This window comes from Papio anubis, chromosome 10, assembly GCF_008728515.1.
Source record: "Papio anubis isolate 15944 chromosome 10, Panubis1.0, whole genome shotgun sequence".
Classification (NCBI taxonomy): domain Eukaryota; kingdom Metazoa; phylum Chordata; class Mammalia; order Primates; family Cercopithecidae; genus Papio; species Papio anubis.
The window spans coordinates 55,905,316-55,923,305 of NC_044985.1; the positions used below are offsets into that span (position 1 = coordinate 55,905,316).

Below are 17,990 nucleotides of genomic sequence, written 5' to 3' on the forward strand. Positions count from 1 at the left end.
TCATTACACTTACAAGGGTGTACAATCAAAATTGGTAAAATAAATATTGATGATTAACAAAATATCAACATATTAAATAAAGGCAGGATCCTCCTAGTCTCCCCAAGAAGGTGTGGTATCCATCCCCTTCTCCTCAGAGTCTGGGCCACATTTAGCTTGTTCTGTAAGAAGGGCCTGATGTCTGTCTGGGCCTGAGACAGGAACACTCACCCCCAGTCCTTGCTGCTGCTGTTGTGCCTGTGGGTGCACAGATGTCCTGGCTTTCTTCTTGTTGAAAGATAAAGAAGCCAGCTTTCTGGGGATCCGTGGGTTCCTGAAATACCACAAATGTGCACTGAGCCCAGTCTGGGTAGGAAGAAACAATTCCTTACTCTCCCCAGGGCACAGGAAAGTGGGCGTGGTCTCCAAGGTTGTCTGTGCTTCTACCTGTGTTCTGTAGGCCTCTGTCTCTGTATAAAGAATCCCTTCTTGGTATCCAAATCCGGAGCTAGAAAGTAAGTCTCTAGTTCATAAATTTATGATCTCATCTGGGGATGGATTCAGGTTTTCTGGGATGTGAAGCCTATATCATTTTGGAAGCTTTCCTTAAGAAAAAGAATACAAATTCATAAATACAAAATTAAATTTAGGGCTTTGGAAGGGGCCCCTTGCAAACGAAGGGCACTTAAATTACATTACCCTTATGGTAAAATTGTCTTCAATCTCACCTTAATATTTTATTTTCCTTATAGCATTGCAGGATTTCTTTCTGCAATTCACAGCTCCATCTGCCCAGAGATCTTAGGACTATGTCTTGAGTCTTGTCTTTCAATTTCATAATTCCAAAAGCCCTAGTATTTTTTCTTTTGTGAGATAGTGAAATACTTAAGATAATTAATTATAGCGTCAAACTGGCTGATTTTGTCTCCTGGCTCTGCCAAACTACTTGTGTGAGTTGGGAAAATTATTTAGTCTTTTTACCGCTATTTCAGGCTCTGATCTTACCTCATAGGGTTTTGTTGGGGGAGGACTAAATGAGATAATGTGTATGTGGGGCGAAGAACAATGCTGGACAGATAGAAGACAATAAATGTTAGGTAGTGTATCAGCCAGGATTCTTGGTTGTAAGCAACAGAAACTTACTCTGGTTTCCTTAAGTGGAAAAGGAGATTATTGGATGGATGTTAGTTCACAGAAGTGACAGGAAGTTTGGAAAAGCGGGTGCTGAAAATAGGCAAGTACTGAGAGAGGCCAGACAGCAGAAATAAACTGATAAGGGCATTCAGCTGCTGCTGCTGGACCCACATACCACTGCTGGATTCTGCCATTGCTGCAACCCTAATTTACCCATCCCTTCTTCATGGGGTCCCTTACTTAAGATTCAAAAATCACCGGTAATCCCAACTTGCTGAGTCCAAGGTTAGAGAGAGGCAGTTCTATCCATGTTAAATTCTGTAGTAGAGGTTGGGGTGTCTTACAGTGAGGGATTCTACCCAAATAGGAAGATGGTGTGGTTGTTGGGGAACAGAAATCCCCCAGACTAATCCTATTGTTTCTGTAGTGATTCTGTTAGTGTATTATTAATAGTTAATGCCTAATAGAACTATGCTGCAGTATGAGATTCTGCCAGTAGGTGCCACTCTTTGACATGAGCATGTACCTTAACCTCTTAACTCCTCAAAAGTAATTGGCTATTTTTTTCCACTGAAATCAAACTGTGATGGTCAATTCTTAGGTTACAGAAAATGGATTCAGATGGTCAATTCTTAGGTTATAGAAAGTGGATTCAGTTCTCTTAAGTGAAAGCTTGCTGTCCATAAATTTATATTAATTCTTTGGTACCTATTGCTATTTATCTGACAATAAAGAAGAGCATCTAGTAAATTAAACAATGGAAAAACACAGTACAGCTCATTTTCTTCATGATGTGCTTTCAGAATTATAACATTATATTGCTTCTATATAAAATATTATTTTCTGCTAGAAGTATTTTCTTGGAACATGATGGAATTAGATCAATGAAACATGGCATTTCCAAAGGCCAGGCATGGGTTGGTGTTATTTGAAGAGCACTGTTAAAACGTAAGTTCTCCAAAGGCAGGTATTCCATCTTCTATTTATCAGTGCATACTCTGCGTAGTTCTCAATACATAGTAGGTACACAGATAGCTCTTAAATAAATGGGGGAAGGAAGGAATGAGCATCGCAGGTTGTAGGTGCAGTACCACCTGGTCCCATGTGAGAATCATTGCCAATCTGAAAAGTCCTTAACCTTGAGCTTTGACTCAGGTCCCAGTTTATGGGTGTGATTTCTTTCCATTCATTTATTCATTTGCTATTTTTTTCATATCTTCAACCAAAATACACTGATTACTTACCAGACAGCAGCACTATGCTGAGTACAGCTGTGAGGATTTGTCAGCAGAGTCTCTTGCCTTTGTGGATTTCATGTTTGAGTTTAGGGACAGACACACAAAGAGAACTACAAAATAGTGGAGTCAACTCAAGGATAGAAATATGCACATGGTATTAGGACAATTCAGAAGAAGGATGCCTCCCCCAGCCTGGGAGGGTCAGAGATGATCTTTGGGAGGATAGAAACCTAAACTGAATTTTGAAGGGATTCTTCAAAATATCTGACATGTACATAAAAATCAACATACATTTTAATTGGTCTTATAGGTTTGATATTGTAGACATCACTATTAAGTGAAGAACCTAGTGCAGTGTCTGGAACATGGTAACTGCTCAGTAATGAACAGTTGTGGGTTAATTAATTAAACAATACTTGTACTATCTAGGCTGGTGTAATCCACAGCATGCTCTTAAATATAGGATTGATTTTCTAGTACACATGAATTGAAACTTATGGATTTAATTCCCACATCATCTGGTTAGTTATACACACAGAAAAAGCTTCTGTTTCAAGGTCACAAAATTGAACCTCAAAGCCCATCTGATCCCAAGAACAGCAGCAGTAGAGTGCAATGGCTTATGACAAATCCATCCTCAGTACTAGAAAAAGTGAGGAAAGCTGCATCCCACAGATCACTGTCAAAGAACATGTGGTGTCCCCATTTTCATCAGGTTCCCATCTATGTGGGCATCAGTGTGGAAGATACTGTTTATTTTGAAGACAGAAGATCAAACAATAGCTAACCAATAGCTAAGCTGGAAGGGCTAACTAGAATATTTATTAATTAGATTAAGATTACATTTTTATTCCCTACAATGAATGCTTACATCTATTCCTGTAATAAAAGAGCCCCCTAAGAAATCTTGATTAAAATCTATTAGCATATGGAAGTAGATTTGCCTTGCTGCAAAAGGAAAGTGTTGTCTTAAAGTTTTTTCTTTTGATATATGAAAAAATGCTCAACATTACTAATCATTAGAGAAATGCAAATTAAAACCATAATGAGATATCATCTCACACCAGTCATTATGGCTATTACTAAAAGGTCAAAAAGCAACAAATGTTGGTGAGGATGCGAACAAAAGGGAATGCTTATACTCTGTTGGTAGGAATATAAAGGTCCAACCTTTATTGAAAACAGTATGGCGATTTCTCAAAGAACTGAAAATAGAACTACCATTGGATCCAGCAATCCTGCTAATGAGTATCTACCAAAGGAAAATAAACCATTATGTAAAAAAGATACGTGCACTTGTGTGTTCATTGCAGCACTATTCACAATAGCAAAACTATGGAATCAGGCTGGGTATAGTGGCTCATGCCTGTGATCTCAGCACTTTGGGAGACCGAAGTGGAAGGATCCTTTGAAGCCAGGAGTTCAAGTCCAGTCTGGGCAACTGAGCAAGACTTCATCTCTATAAAAAATAAAAGATTAGCTGAGTGTGGTGGCCCATACCTATAGTCCTAGCTACTTGGGAAGCTGAAGCAGGAGGATTGCTTGAGCTTGGGAGTTCAAGGTTACAGTGAGCTATATTCAGGGCACTGCACTCCAGCCTGGGCAACAGAGTGAGACTTTTTCTTAAACAAAAAAAATCAACTTCAGTGTCCATCAACAGATGATTGGATATAAAGAAAGTGTGGTATATATACATAATGGAATACTATTCAGCCATAAAAAAGAATGAAATCATGTTTTTGTGGCAACATAGATGGACCTGGAGGCCATTATCTTAAGTGAAACAACTCAGAAACAGAAAGTCAAGCACTGCCTGCTCTCATTTATAAGTGAGAGTTAAAGAATGTGTACACAGGGATATAGACTGGAATAATAGACAGTGGAGACTTAGAAGGGTGGGAAGTTGGGAAGGAGGAGGGTGATAAGAAATCACTTAATGGGTATAATGTACATTATTTAGGTGATAGATACACTAAAAGCCCAGACTTCACCACTAGGCAATATATCAGTGCAATAAAATTCCCCTTGTATCCCATAAGCTCATACAAATTAAAGAAATTTTCTCTCTTTTGCAATAGAAATGCAACTGTAAGTTTTATAATATTTCTATCTGTTTCACTGCTTTGCTTATAGATTCAGGTCACAGTTTGGTTTGGTTTGACTTAGAAGCAGTACCTGAGAGATGGGATTGGAAGTGGCCTGGGTCACAGAGGGAAAGGGAGACTTTTCAGCTGTGGTTGATTTAAAACAAAATGCCGCCTGCATTTTGTGAAGATTTTCATGGCCCTGCCCCTGTGTAATCAAGGGGTCAGCTCTCTGTTCTTCTTGAGTGTTAAATCTTACCTCTGACTCTGAAAGTTTCGAGTAAAACACTTTGCAGCATGCCTAATAAACAATGATCCACCCTGCATATATAGTTTGTTACTGTTATTATTATTATTTTTTGACGTAGAGTCTTGCTTTGCATGAACACAGCTCACTGCAGCCTCAACCTCCCAGGCTCAAGCCATCTTCCCGCTCCCCAAATAGCCGGGATTACAGGCACATAACACCATGCCCGGCTAATTTTTGTATTTTCTGTAGAGACAGGGTTTCACTGTCTTGCCCAGTCTGGTCTCAAACTCCTGAGCTCAAATGATCCACTGGCCTTGGCCTCCCAAAGTGCTGGGATTACAAGCATGAGCCACCACACATGGCCATGCTGTTGTAATTAATAAAATTTACAACCCAATGAATCTGGTACATGGTCAATAATAGAAATGATTTTGTGCTCCACTGGAGACAGTTTATAAATGTGGGCACTTCTTGTAAATGAAGACATTTTTAATAGCTAAACCAACAGTTTAGATGCTGTTTTCCCACTCCATCCAGGATTTGTAATATCCCTACTGCTCATCTTTTCTCTGACGCTCTATACATTTTTTTTTTTTTTTTTTTTTGAGACAGAGTCTCACTCTGTCGCCCAGGCTGGAGTGCAAATAGCGCAGTCTCGGCTCACTGCAGCCTCCGCCTTCCAGGTTCAAGCAATTCTCGTGCTTCATCCTCCCAAGTAGCTGGGATTACAGTGCTCGCCACCATGCCCGGCTAATTTTTTGTATTTTTAATAGAGACGGGGTTTCACCATGTTGGCCAGGCTGGTCTCGAACTCCTGACCTCAGGTGATCCACCCCGCTCCCTGGCCTCCCAAAGTGCTGGGATTACAGGCATAAGCCACCACGCCCAGCCGACGCTCTATACTTTTTAATGAAAAGTGTTTCACACTCATTCTCACATACCTTCATGCAGAAGCCCCAAGTGTCACACTCTAAGCTGAAGCTCTCTGCTCTCCAGCCCAATTCCCACTCCCGGAATTGGTATTCCTTGTGATTTCCCCCTGCATTTCTAGTATAACTTTTCAAACTTGAGGAGTTGAGCAGTGGTTTCTGGCCCCCATACCAAGCAAAATCCTGGTTTCTCCTGTGGGTCAACAATCCTTCCTTTAAGAAAGGTGTTCATTCTTTTCATTTGTCCTTGAGAGGCAGTATGGTGTGATGGTTGAGAGAATGCCAGGTTGTCTGGGTTTGTACCGCAGCTCTGTAACCCTGGGCAAGGTTTTCAACTTCTCCTTCCTCAGTTTTCTTCTCTGTAAAAATGGAGATAGTCACCAGGTGCAGTGGCTCATGCCTGTAATCCCAGTGCTTTGGGAGGCTGAGGCAGGCGGATTGCTTGATGTCAGGAGTTTGAGACCAGCCTGGGCAACATAGTGAGACTCTGTCTCTACAAAAAATTTAAAAGTTAGCTGGGCATGATGGCGCACATCTGTAGTCCTACCTATTCAGCAGGCTGAGGTAGGAGGATTGCTTGAGCCCAGGAGTTTGAGGCTGCAGTGAGTTATGTCGTGCCACTGCACTCTAGCCTGGGTGACAGAATGAGACTCTGTCTCCAAAAAAAATTAGGCAGGGGGATAGTAATTGTACCTATCTCGCAGGGCTACATGTGACAGCTATCTGCATTTGTCTCTGGTGTACTCAGCACAGAGTTATGCTCAAGTGTTTCATAATGATAGAATAATAATAGCTATCAGCATTGGAAAAATACCATTACCTGGAGAGATAGAATACATTCTTGTGATTATTTCCAATTACATGTAATGATATCAGATTATTTCCTGTATTTATTTGTTTCGAGTGAAGAGAGCTGTTTTAAAAGCAAGAGAGTATTCCCTCCTTCATTGTATTTAAAGTCTCTTGGCATTAAATACTATCTCCTGATGACTTTCAAATTCATATCAAATTCATATTTCGAACACAGGACTCTCTCACCAGCTCCAAGCTCCTCTACCCAACTGCCCTATTCAACATTTCTTTTTTCATTTTTTTTTTTTTCTGAGAATAGTCTCACTCTGTCAGCCAAGCTGGAGTACAGTGGTGCAATCTCGGTTCACTGCAACCTCTGCCTCCTGGATTCAAGCAATTCTTCTGTCTCAGCCTCCCGAGTAGCTGGGATTAAAGACGGCACCACTATGCCCAGCTAATTTTTTTGTATTTTTAATAGAGTTGGGGTTTCACCATGTTGGCCAGGCTGGTCTAACCTCAAGTGATCCACCCACCTCGGCCTCCCGAAGTGCTGGGATTACAGGCGTGAGCCACCATGCTCGGCCCCTTATCCAATGTTTCTATCTGGATGCCCCAATATCCCTGTAGCTAACTCCCTCACTTCCTTCAAGCTTCTGCTCAGGGGTCAGGCTTTCCGTGAGGCCTATTTTAAATTGCAGCCACTTTCCCTCAAGCACTTCCAGTCTCCCTCACCCTGCTCTGCCTTCCACAGCACTTGTGCCCCCCTAAACCATGATATAATTGCTGAATTTCTGTGCTCATTGTTTACTGCCTGCTCTCTCTCATACACAGTAAGCCCCCCAAGGACATGAGCCCTTGTCTCTTGCAGTCACTGATGCAGTCCAAGCTCCAGGAATGGTGCCTGCCACCTAGTAAGCACTCAGTCAGTACTGACCAGCAAAGTGAATGAATGAATGAAGGGCATGCCACTGAAGGGGAAATATGAAGACATGGAAATCCAAGGACATGAAGGGGAAACTGCTTACTTGGCAGTTTTGCAGCTTTGGTGGGTGCACAGACAAAAGAAGTTCTTCAAATTATCTCATGTGCCTCCCGAGTGATGCTCACCCTAGAGAAACCATGGCTTGAAGTGGCTTGATATTCATGGCCTGTGCCCCGGTTTAGGAGACTCCACAGAACTGTCCCTCCAGCTCATGTGATCTGCCCTCATCTGTCACCTGGAGCTTGCGCTGTGCTTGGGCAGGGCTTGAATTGGGGAGTCCTAGGACACTATTCTTTTTTTTATGAGGCTTTGGGATGGTTCCCACTTGTTTGACAAGCAGAGATAAACAGCTAATTGCCTTAAATAAGTTCCAATTAGTGAGGGAGAAAGCAACCATTATAATTCAGGGACATGAGTGCCCTGTAGCACGAGGAAGATTGATTGCAGTGTGTGATGGGACACAGCAAGGGCTGGCACTAACAGACCCTGGGGGGGCCAGCAGGGTCTCCCAGGGATGTGATGTCTCAGCAGGGTCTTGGAGCACAAATGAGAACAAGCCAGACAAAGAAGGATGGGAAAGGCATTTCAGATAAAGCGAGCGTCATACACAAAGGCAGGAGATGCCAGCAAGGGGATGGAACCACGAGCAGCCCAGGCAGATGGCTGGTGCAGGGTGGAAGGAGAGGGTGGTCAGACCTGAGGCTGAGAGGGGGGCAGGCCATGTCCTGGGGGGCCTTGTGTGTCTTTCTAAGGAGCCAGGACCTGGTACTGTGGAAAGCCACTGCAGAATTGTAGGCAAGGGAGGGACACGGCCAGATTTGATTTTAGAAAGATCATTTTGGACAAGCTAGGTTTGGTTAGGATGTGATCAATGTCTGAATTAAGATAATAGCAGGGGAAACAGAGAAGTGGAGGGATTCCAGAGATATTATGCAGGTAGAATTGATAGGACAGTGTACCCTGTCTGTCCAATATAGGCCATGGGGGAAAGAAGAGTCAGGTATGACCCCCAGGTTTCTGGCTTGGGTAACAGAATAGATTTCTGAATTAGGAGGAGAAGGAAAGGGCTTCACGGAAAGATGCTGAGGTCAGTTTGTGACATGTGGACTTCAAAATGCAATGGGTGCCAGGAACATTGGCTCACGCCTGTAATCTCAACACTTTGGGAGGCTGAGGCAGGTGGATTACCTGAGGTCAGGAGTTCAAGACCAGCCTGTCCAACATGGTGAAACCCCATCCCTACTAAAAATACAAAAATTAGCTGGGGCATGGTGGCATGTGCCTGTAATCCCAGCTACTCGGGAGCCTGAGGCAGGAGAATCACTTGAACCCAGGAGGCGGAAGTTGGAGTGAGCCTAGATCACTCCACTGCACTCTAGCCTGGGTGACAGAGGGAGACTATGTCAAAAACAAAACAAACAAAACCAACAACAAGAAGTAATGGGGCATCTGTCTTAGTCTGTTTGGGCTGCTCTAACAAAAGGCCACAAGCAGGATTTCTTGTCACCAACAGAAATTGATTTCTCGTCACCAACAGAAATTGATTTCTCACAGTTTTGAAGGCTGGGAAGTTCAAAATCAAGGCAGATTTGGGGTCTGCTGAGGGCCCACATTCTAGTTCACAGATGGCACCTTCTAGCTGTGTCTGTACCTGGTAAGAGGGTGAGTTAGCTCTCTGGGGTTCCTTTTTTTTTTTTTTTGAGACAGAGTTTTGCTTTTGTTGCCCAGGCTGGAGTGCAATGGCACGATCTCGGCTCACTGCAACCTCCGCCTCCCAGGTACAAGTGATTCTTTTGTCTCAGCCTCCCAAGTAGCTCAGATTACAGGCATGCGCCACCATGCCTGGCTAATTTTTTTTTGTATGTAGTAGAGACGGGGTTTCACCAGGTTAGTGAGGCTGGCTGAGAACTCCTGACCTCAGGTGATCCACTGGCTTTGGCCTCCCAAAATGCTGGGATTATAGGCGTGTGCCACTGTGCCCAGCCTGGGGTCCCTTTTATAATAGCATGAATCCTATTCACTTCCCAAAGACCCCATCTTTTAATAACATCATGTTAGGGGTTAGAATTTTAACATATGAATTTTTTGGGGGGATACAAACATTCAGACCATAGCAACATCCATCTTGAGATATCCAGCAGGAAGTGGGGTCTTTGAGGGGGACCCCACTTCCTTGGGGGAGTAGGGTCCTTCCTCAAAGGGGGAGTCTGGAGTGGAGGAGTAGGTGGGCTCACTGATGGAGAAAGCCTCTGGGACTATCGAGTCTCTTCCTGTCCATCATTCCTAAGGCATAACAGGGTAACCTGGCTTCCTTCACAAATGTTGGCTTGCTCTGGCCTCCCTGACTCTGCATCATCCTGGCTCCTGACACTGCCTAACTAAGATCGTGCTTGGGGGAATGGGGGAAAGTGAGGTTCTAGAATGTGGGAGAGTGAAATCCACTGGTGATCTCTTAGCTTGCCTAGCCCCTCTGTCTGGAAAGCTCCTCACTCAAATATCTCTGTAGCTCATTCCCCAGCTTCTTCTTATTATTATTTATTTATATATTTTTTGAGACAGAGTCTTGCTCTGTCGCCCAGGATGGAATGCAGTGACATGATCTCGGCTCACTGCAACCTTCGCCTCCCAGGTTCAAGCAATTCTTCTGTCTCAGCCTCCCGAGTAGCTGGGATTACAGGTGTGTGCCACCACACCTGGCTAATTTTTGTATTTTTAGTAGAAACAATTGGCCAGGCTGGTCTCGAACTCCTAGCCTCAAGTGATCCACCTGCCTTGGCCTCCCAAAGTGCTGGGATTACAGGCGTGAGCCACCCTGCCCGGCGTCATTCCCCAACTTCTTTCAAGCTTTGGCTCAAAAGTCATGTTTTCAATGAGGCCTGGGTTAAATGGCGTTATTAGAAAGTCCGGAGCTATAGTGACTTGGTTATGCAGTAGCTTGTAAATCACTTGGCTCTGCTAGTCCCCATTAATACACCTTTTTTGGTATATAGAGTATTTTTACAAATAGAGTTCTCTGAGAGGGATTTGGTGGTGGGGGAATTCTGTGAGTTCCATCCATTTCATCATAACTCAAGGGGTGAAAGTTGAGACAAACATGTAACAGTTGTGTACTCAGCTGGCAGCTGCTTGGGTCATCGTTACAGCCCCCTCCGTGAGCTTCCTGCCTTGGTAGACAGTGTGTGAGTAAGTTGGAGCATGGGGGTTAATGGCTGAGGGGTGTGTGGCCTTGTGCCCTGAAAGTGAGCTTTGATCCATTTTTACAGCAATGTATTGCTACCCTTGAAAGTTCTGTAGCTCTCCAGTTCCACAGTAGCAGGAAGGACTCTGATTGCTGAAGACAGGTGGGAACTCTGACTTAGGGCCAGATATCCTTCTCCACTCCTGTCCCTCTCCTGTTCCCTAACTGGGAGTTTCCTGGGGGTTTATTTTGGTAGGTTAGTGTCACAGGTGACATCTTGTATGAAGACAAATTAGTACACGAGGGAGAAGCATATATCTTTCACAGTATATTCACTGTAGCAATGGCCTCCTTAAGACAGAGCTACACATCTTTATGTAATTTTTCTTTCCAGGGGCAATACCCACCTCCCTCATTGACACTGTCAATGGCATCTCCAGTTAGTTATTTCCCACTCCACGTCACAGCAGTGAGGATGAGCCCCTCTGCCATCTGTTTTCTTCACCAGGTACACGGGAGAAGCAATGTGGGTGATCCCAGTGCTGTCCTTCAGTGGAGCTCATGGCGGGGCTGGCAGATGAATTCTAGATCCACCAGGAGGGATTTTGGTTAAAAGGAGGGTTGCATTATCAGTCAGAGTTGTTAGTCCTGAGGAGGCTGTGGGCTTCTTTTTCTCTAGACCTTCACAAATAAAATAGCTTATTATTAGATAGGAATGTGTACTCCCATCTGAGAGCTGGAAGGGGCTTGAAGGACCTCTTTGGGGACACCGTTCCCCCGTGGCTCTTTTTGTTTTTGTTTTTGACTTAAGGGAGCCAACATTCAGCAAAGGCTGAGGTAGCAGAAGAATGTATTTATGGCACTTATGTTGTGAAAAACAGAATCAGGGCAAGAGCAGATTTTCTCCTCTGGAATGGCAGTTTTCAAGGCTGTAAATTGTGCAATAACCTGAAGAAGGAAGTGGCCTCAGTTTGATTCATATCTAAACCGTCTTTCCATGCTCATAAAGGATGATGAGCCCAGGGTCAGGGCAAAGGATGCCCTTTCCCTTGATGATGCAATTGTCAAATATTTTGTACAGGTTGCAGGACATGCTTGGTGCAGCTTTCAAAGGTTCCTGACCCACTAAATTCCATTCCTCACTCTTGCTTAACAGTCCCAGAGAAAGCACAGGAATATGAAAATCGTAGGCTACAGGGAGGCAAGCACTGCTGAGCAGTGGATAGAGCCAGAGCCAAATGAGAGGATTTTTCTGTACTGCTTGAGTATTTTTCTTTATGAAACTTTGAGATTATTCTAGCCCTTATCAATCTCTCTGATGAATTTTTATTAGTTCTTGCTTCAAAGTTTTAAATTTGTTTTTATATTCTAAAATGAAATGTTGTGAAAAACCCAGAACAATGAGCAGAAGCCCATGTGCTTCCTGGTCATTCTGTGTCTGCACCATGCCGTCAGATGGTATATTACACATTGAGATGAACTGCTCTGTGGGAAAGGCCACCTCGTCAGTGGCGTGAAAAGAGCTTGGGGAGGTTTGAAATCATCTGAGCCTGGGGTAGTCAGGTCTGGGTAGGGGGGATTTGAGCTGGGCCTTCATAGGGTGCCTTTGGCCTAGAGGAAGTGAACAAGGGAGGCCTTTGAAGAAACGGGGATGTCTTAAGTGAAAGCACAGAGGTAGGAAAGCAAAGGGTTGACTTAGGCAGTAATGAATGGCCAAGAACAGTGGAGGATGAGGCTGGAATAGTAAATGGGACCAGGCAAAGGCCAAAAGTTTGCTCTTTAGCACACAGGTAGGGAAAGCTAATGAGAGGTTTCTGAATAGGGGATTGCCTCCACGACGCTCAGACATTTGTGTTGCGGTAGATAGTCTCTGAAGTTCCTTCCTTCCCTAGATACCCGGGTTGTCTTTTCCTCAAGAGGTGGAGTCTATTTCTCTTCTCCTTAAATCTGGGTTGGCCTTTGTGACTTTTTTTTACTGTTGCAGAAATGAAATTCTAGGATTTTTTTTTATTTTTTTATTTTTTGAGATGGAGTTTTGCTCTGTCACCCAGGCTAGAGTGCAGCGGCATGATCTTGGTTCACTGCAACCTCTGCCTCGTGGGCTCAAGCGATTTTCGTTGCTTAGCCTCCCAAGTAGCTGGGATTACAGGCTTGTGCCACCATGCCGGGCTAATTTTTGTAATTTTAGTAGGGACGGCATTTTGCCATGTTGACCAGGCTGGTCTCAAACTCCTGGCCTCAAGTGATCTGCCTACCTCAGCCTCCCAAAGTGTTGGGATTACAGGCATGAGCCACCACACCTGGCCTATATTTTAGGACTTCTAAGACTAGGTCATAAGAAGCCTTGCAGCTTCCTCCCAGGTCCCTCTGAACGCTCAATCTGTGGATGCTCCCCTCTTGGAACCCAGCCACTCTGGGAGAAGCCCAAGACATATGGAGAGGACATGTGTTTATGCTCCCGTTGACAGCTTCATCTGAGCTCCTCTGCCATCCCAGAGCAGAGTGAAGGACAGAAACTGGATCCTTGATGATATACTCAAGTCACTAAACAAAATTTGACCCCGACTTCCAGTTATAGGAGCCAGTGGATCAGTTTTATTGTTTCCAGCCAGTTTGAGTTTATTTTTCTGTTTCTTGCAACTACATGCATTTGAAATGATACAAAGTAGTACTGGTTATAAACCCAAGTTTCAGTTCTCACCTCTTAACTGTGTGATGAGGAAATGTCTCTGCTGGTTTCCTTATTGCTCTATCTTTAAGGGATGTTTTATGTGGCTGATTTTCAGTTGCCCTAAAATATTCCATTTATTTTGCTCCAGATAAAAGTACTTATCCCTCTGAAACCTTGTTCTGTGCAAGGTTCAAGAAGTTTCTCTCCTTGAACTGTCAACTATCAACACAACCTTTTAGAACCACTTCCTTTTTATTTGCTTTATGCACTAAAATCATCTCACCCTTCATTTTACATATAATACTTATTCTCAAATGTCTATTTTTTTCTCAATAAGGCCACTCTCACTAAAAAACAAGCAAACAAACAAAACCCTCCATAAAGAGGAAGGATGCCCTGGTTTGAAAATACAAGTATCTAGTCATAGGAAAGTTTTTACCCAATTTAAGCCAATAAATTAGATCTTAAAAATCAATGTTGACAGAATTTGGTTATAATAAGTTTGGATGAAGATCCCTTGGGTCTAATTACTTGTGGTTAAGCTGACTTTTAAGGCTGTGAACTTGCAGCCCTGGGATAACTTACCAAGATAGGCATCCAGTGACACACAGATGCTGAGCTCTCTCCTGAGCTTACTGGACTCCCCATCTCCAGGGATTTTAGAGGAGGTGTATCAGTTTGTTTTGCATTGCTATAAAGGAATGCCTGAGACTGGGTAATTTATAAAGAAAAGAGGTTTATTTGGCTCAAGATTCCACAGGCTGTACAACAAGCATGGCATGAGCATCTGCTTCTGGTGAGGCCCCAGGAAACTTACAATCATGGCAGAAGGTGAAGGAGCAGCAGGCTGTCACATGGTGAGAGAGGGAGCAAGAAAGGTGGCACGCTCTTTTAAACAACCAGCTCTCACGTGAACTAATAGAGCAAGAACTCACTCATTACCACAAAGACAGCACTAAGACATTCATCATGGGTCCAACCTCATGCCCCAAACACTTTCCACTAGGCCCACCTCCAACATAAGGGATCACATTTCAACATGAGATTTGGAGAGGACAGATATCCAAACTATATTAGGAGGTATCTGGGAATTTTCTCAATTCTGCAACATAGTAAATCAAAAGATGTGTGGGTCTTATGAAATATAACAAATTTCATGTCCAAAACAGTTACTAGCCTAGAAAAAATATTGTCTTGGGCCTCTGAGACGTTCTGCAATTGCCATCCTTTGTAGTCATACCTGGAGCAGTAGAAACTCTCATTCTCTCATTCTCCCTGCACTGTGAAGGAAGGGGCGGGGGTCAGTGCCATGGTTAGGAAGCTCTCGTTTAGAGACAGAAACCTCACAGATTCATATGCCAAGCCCTGACACATCTGTCCATCTCCATCCTGCCACAGGGCTTCTTCTGTATTCCACCTTCATGTTAAGGGAATCGGAACTGCACCTCCTTGAAAGCTTCCCTCCTGTAAATACATTCTAGTTCAATCTCAGAGCATTTAGGAGCAGGGGACTTGAGTTCTAGGGAATCCGACTTTTTAGCCCCTTGAACTTGGGAAAGTCACTTGAAGATATTGTTTTCATACGTGTTAAATAATCTCTAACTCCCCAGGGCTGTGGGATGAAACAAATGAGGCATTTTGAAAACTGGGAAGCACTAGGTCTGCATCTCAGCCACTTTGTGTTCTCTTCAGTTTTTCAAAGAGGAACATTTTTGATGAATGCTTGAAACCATTAAAAGTGGACACCCATTAAAACAAAAGCCAGCTTTGGATCATTGCAAGTAAATCCTTTTTATAAATCATAGGCCCAGATGGCCTGTCTCCTCTTACTAGCCCGAGTAAGTTTTGAGGGGAAAAGGACAAAGGAGTAAATAACGTATGGAGAAAGGAGGAGTGAAAGGAGGAGAAGCCCCCAGTAGCTGCTCTGCAGCTTGTCTGCACATTAGGTTGGCAACTCGGAAATTATTTGGTTAATTTGGTGGTTGCAGACAGACACCAGATAATTACAAGGGGGAACATTAGCTTTGGGACCTGATTTGCCCAGATTGGCTGTCTAGAATGATCTAATTATCAAGCAAAGCAGCAACTTTTCATTTCATTTGAGGCTACAGAGAGTTAAAGTTGGTTTTGTATCACTGAGATCAATGTTTAGAAGCATATAGTATATTTGTGGTTTAGTGCTAAAAGAGTTTTTTTTTTTTTTTTTTTTTTTAATGGAGTTTTCCTTAGCAAGTTCAATTTAGAGCGAATACTACAGCAAATTTCTAGGCCCTCATTTTATTTCCATCTCAGAATGTATGTTCTTGATGTTGCTCGTGCATTTAGTTATGGATTATTTAACACCACCATATATTCTAAACTTTCCCTTCCCCTCATTTCATTAGTGACGGGAGGAAGATTACAGCCTACAATCACAGTCTTCATAAAAAAGAAAAAGGAAATTGGTTGCTTCCTCTCTTATTTATTCATCTTCTCTGACTTCTTACATTTCCCAAATTACCTTATGGGTTGTGTGCCCACCGGGGTGGTTAGCATTCTATTGATGTGGGGAGTCCATTTCCTGCTTGCTGGGCCTTCCAACTGGAGTTCCACATTGCTTTCTTTAAATTAAACCTCTTAGAGCAGTCCAGCTAAGAGTTGGAGTAGCAGTACTTACGGGCCTGACTTGCATTCAACTTAGATTCACTGTAGCTACATGTTCTCCGCCGTTAAAATGGCGGCCTATTATTCCAAGGGTCGGGGAAAGCACAGCGGAAAGCGGCAACATAAAGTAACACTGCAGTGTATTGTTCTCGGGGCAAAAGGGTTTCGAATCTAACGGCGCAACAAAAGAGTAGAGAGAAAGTGCTTTTTGTCACCCTGGAGAAAAAACTCTCCTCTTTGCCAAAACTCCCCTCTACTTGGAAAGGATGAAGAGCTTTTATAATGTTGAAAAAAAGAGCAAGGAAATATGGTTCCATTCCCATGTCAGGACCTGCTATTTCTTGGTGGGTGCGGAAGGGCACTTCTGTGCATTCAGTCAATTATAGGAAAGGAGCATTTACCAGCAGAAGTGTGGCATGCTTGGAAGACGCATACAGCCTTCCTTTCCCGCCAAACATAAAATGGACAGTTTGGTAGGGGGAATTTGTTCATTTTAACAGGACAATAGCCGCAGTGTTCTAATTTCCATTGTATTCTTGATTTAAATTACCCTCCCTTAATAAGAAAAGCCTGCCCGATGTCATGAGTAATGACATCATTGGCATTAGAAGGACTGTAGATTTCAGATTGCGGGGAGGTCGGGGATTTAAATTAAAATTTAGGTCATTAGAGAAAAGACCAATAATATGTTTCACGTGGATCAGTCTCAGTTTTTTTCTTTTTTAGCACGGTGGTTCTCAAACCTTACGTACACCAGAATCACTTGGGGGTCTTATTAAAAAAACACAAATGGAAGGAAAATGTTAGTGTCTACTTCACAGATCAGTAGTTCTCAAACTTTGATGTGCATCAGAAACACCTGGAGGGCTTGCTAACCCACAGGTTACTGAGACCCACCTGCCACTGTTTCAGTAGGGCTGAGGTAGGGCCTGGGAATTTGCTTTTCTAACAAGCTCTCAGGTGAGGCTGCTGTTACTGACTTGGGAAACATCTGAGAAACATTGGCAGGGCAGGGCTTGTTAAAACATCTGAAACCCTGCCCTGACTTGTGCCCTGAAATCTGCTATAAAGTAAAAAGTGGAGTTTTTGGCTGACTGTTTGCTAGTTGGACTTAAGAAGACTTGGTCAAGCTGATAGATTCAGTTCACATCTGAGTTCCAATTGCTAAAAACAATGTCAGAGAAAAGATTCTTTTACACACCCTGGGAACGAGATGTAAGGAAAAATATCTTTTGTATGTATTTCTATATTTTTATAAAATTCATAAATATATATTTATAAATATGTACATATATGTATATATGGGGGCTTTGAGAATGATAAAGCTATAAATCGGCACGATAATTTCATATAAGCCCTGTGCTATAGAATCGTTTCCTTCTTCTAACTTTCCCTTTATAACTTTGAATTATTTGAATCTACAAATAATTTATTTATAAGGAGGGTTAGATTTGAGAATGTATTATACTCTGTGCTGTTCCTAGGATAAGCCTCGGGGTTTTTTGTTCCTAAAATGCCTCTTCAGTGAACAGAAAACCACTCTGCACCAGGTCTCAGGAATTTGGAGATTTGTATCGCTGGCTAAATTATAACAAAGGCAGGCAGAGAATATGCCCAGGATTCGGCCTTCCACAACGCACACTGTAGTATCATAGCATGATGGGAGTGGAAGAAGACTAGAGGCTCTTTCAATCTGCTCCTTCTACAGATAGGTGGACCTAGCCCGCAGTGTTTGAAGGAGGCGTATTTGTGGCAAACTGCACGGTTCTAACATGGTCCACTGGTGATGGGTCTGGGCAGAGGGAGAACAGTGGTATAAAGGGCCAGCCCGTCCTGCTGCCCTGCTCGTGCTGGCACCACATTTGACATGTCGTCATGCCTGTGCAACCTGGTGTGGGGAGGCAGGGCATTCAGGTTTTGAGAAGAGAACATCATTGCATCTGGCAGCTAAAATGTGAAACACCATCCCTCGGGCTTCTCTGAGTGTAGTCTCATCGGGAGGCCAGCCAACTTGCTGTCTGCTGTTGAGTGTGGGTGAGGAAGTGGGAGGAAAGCACTGGGTGATGAGAGAGTAGGAGGACAGAGAAAGCCTGAGGAGTGGAAAATGTGT

The 17,990-nt window shown here is 43.3% G+C and overlaps 1 long non-coding RNA gene across 2 annotated transcripts in view; it reads left to right on the forward strand.

Moving 5' to 3' along the window:
• Positions 1-17,990, forward strand: part of LOC103876315 — a 74,038-nt gene that overhangs the window by 46,505 nt on the left and 9,543 nt on the right. Inside the window, exon 1 of one of the 2 annotated variants that reach the window (XR_001893374.3) lies at positions 15,460-17,095. The exons of the other annotated variant lie outside the window; for it this stretch is intronic. This is a non-coding gene — a long non-coding RNA (uncharacterized LOC103876315). Of the gene's footprint in view, positions 1-15,459; positions 17,096-17,990 lie in introns of those variants that run through there. 2 annotated transcript variants of the gene reach the window in all.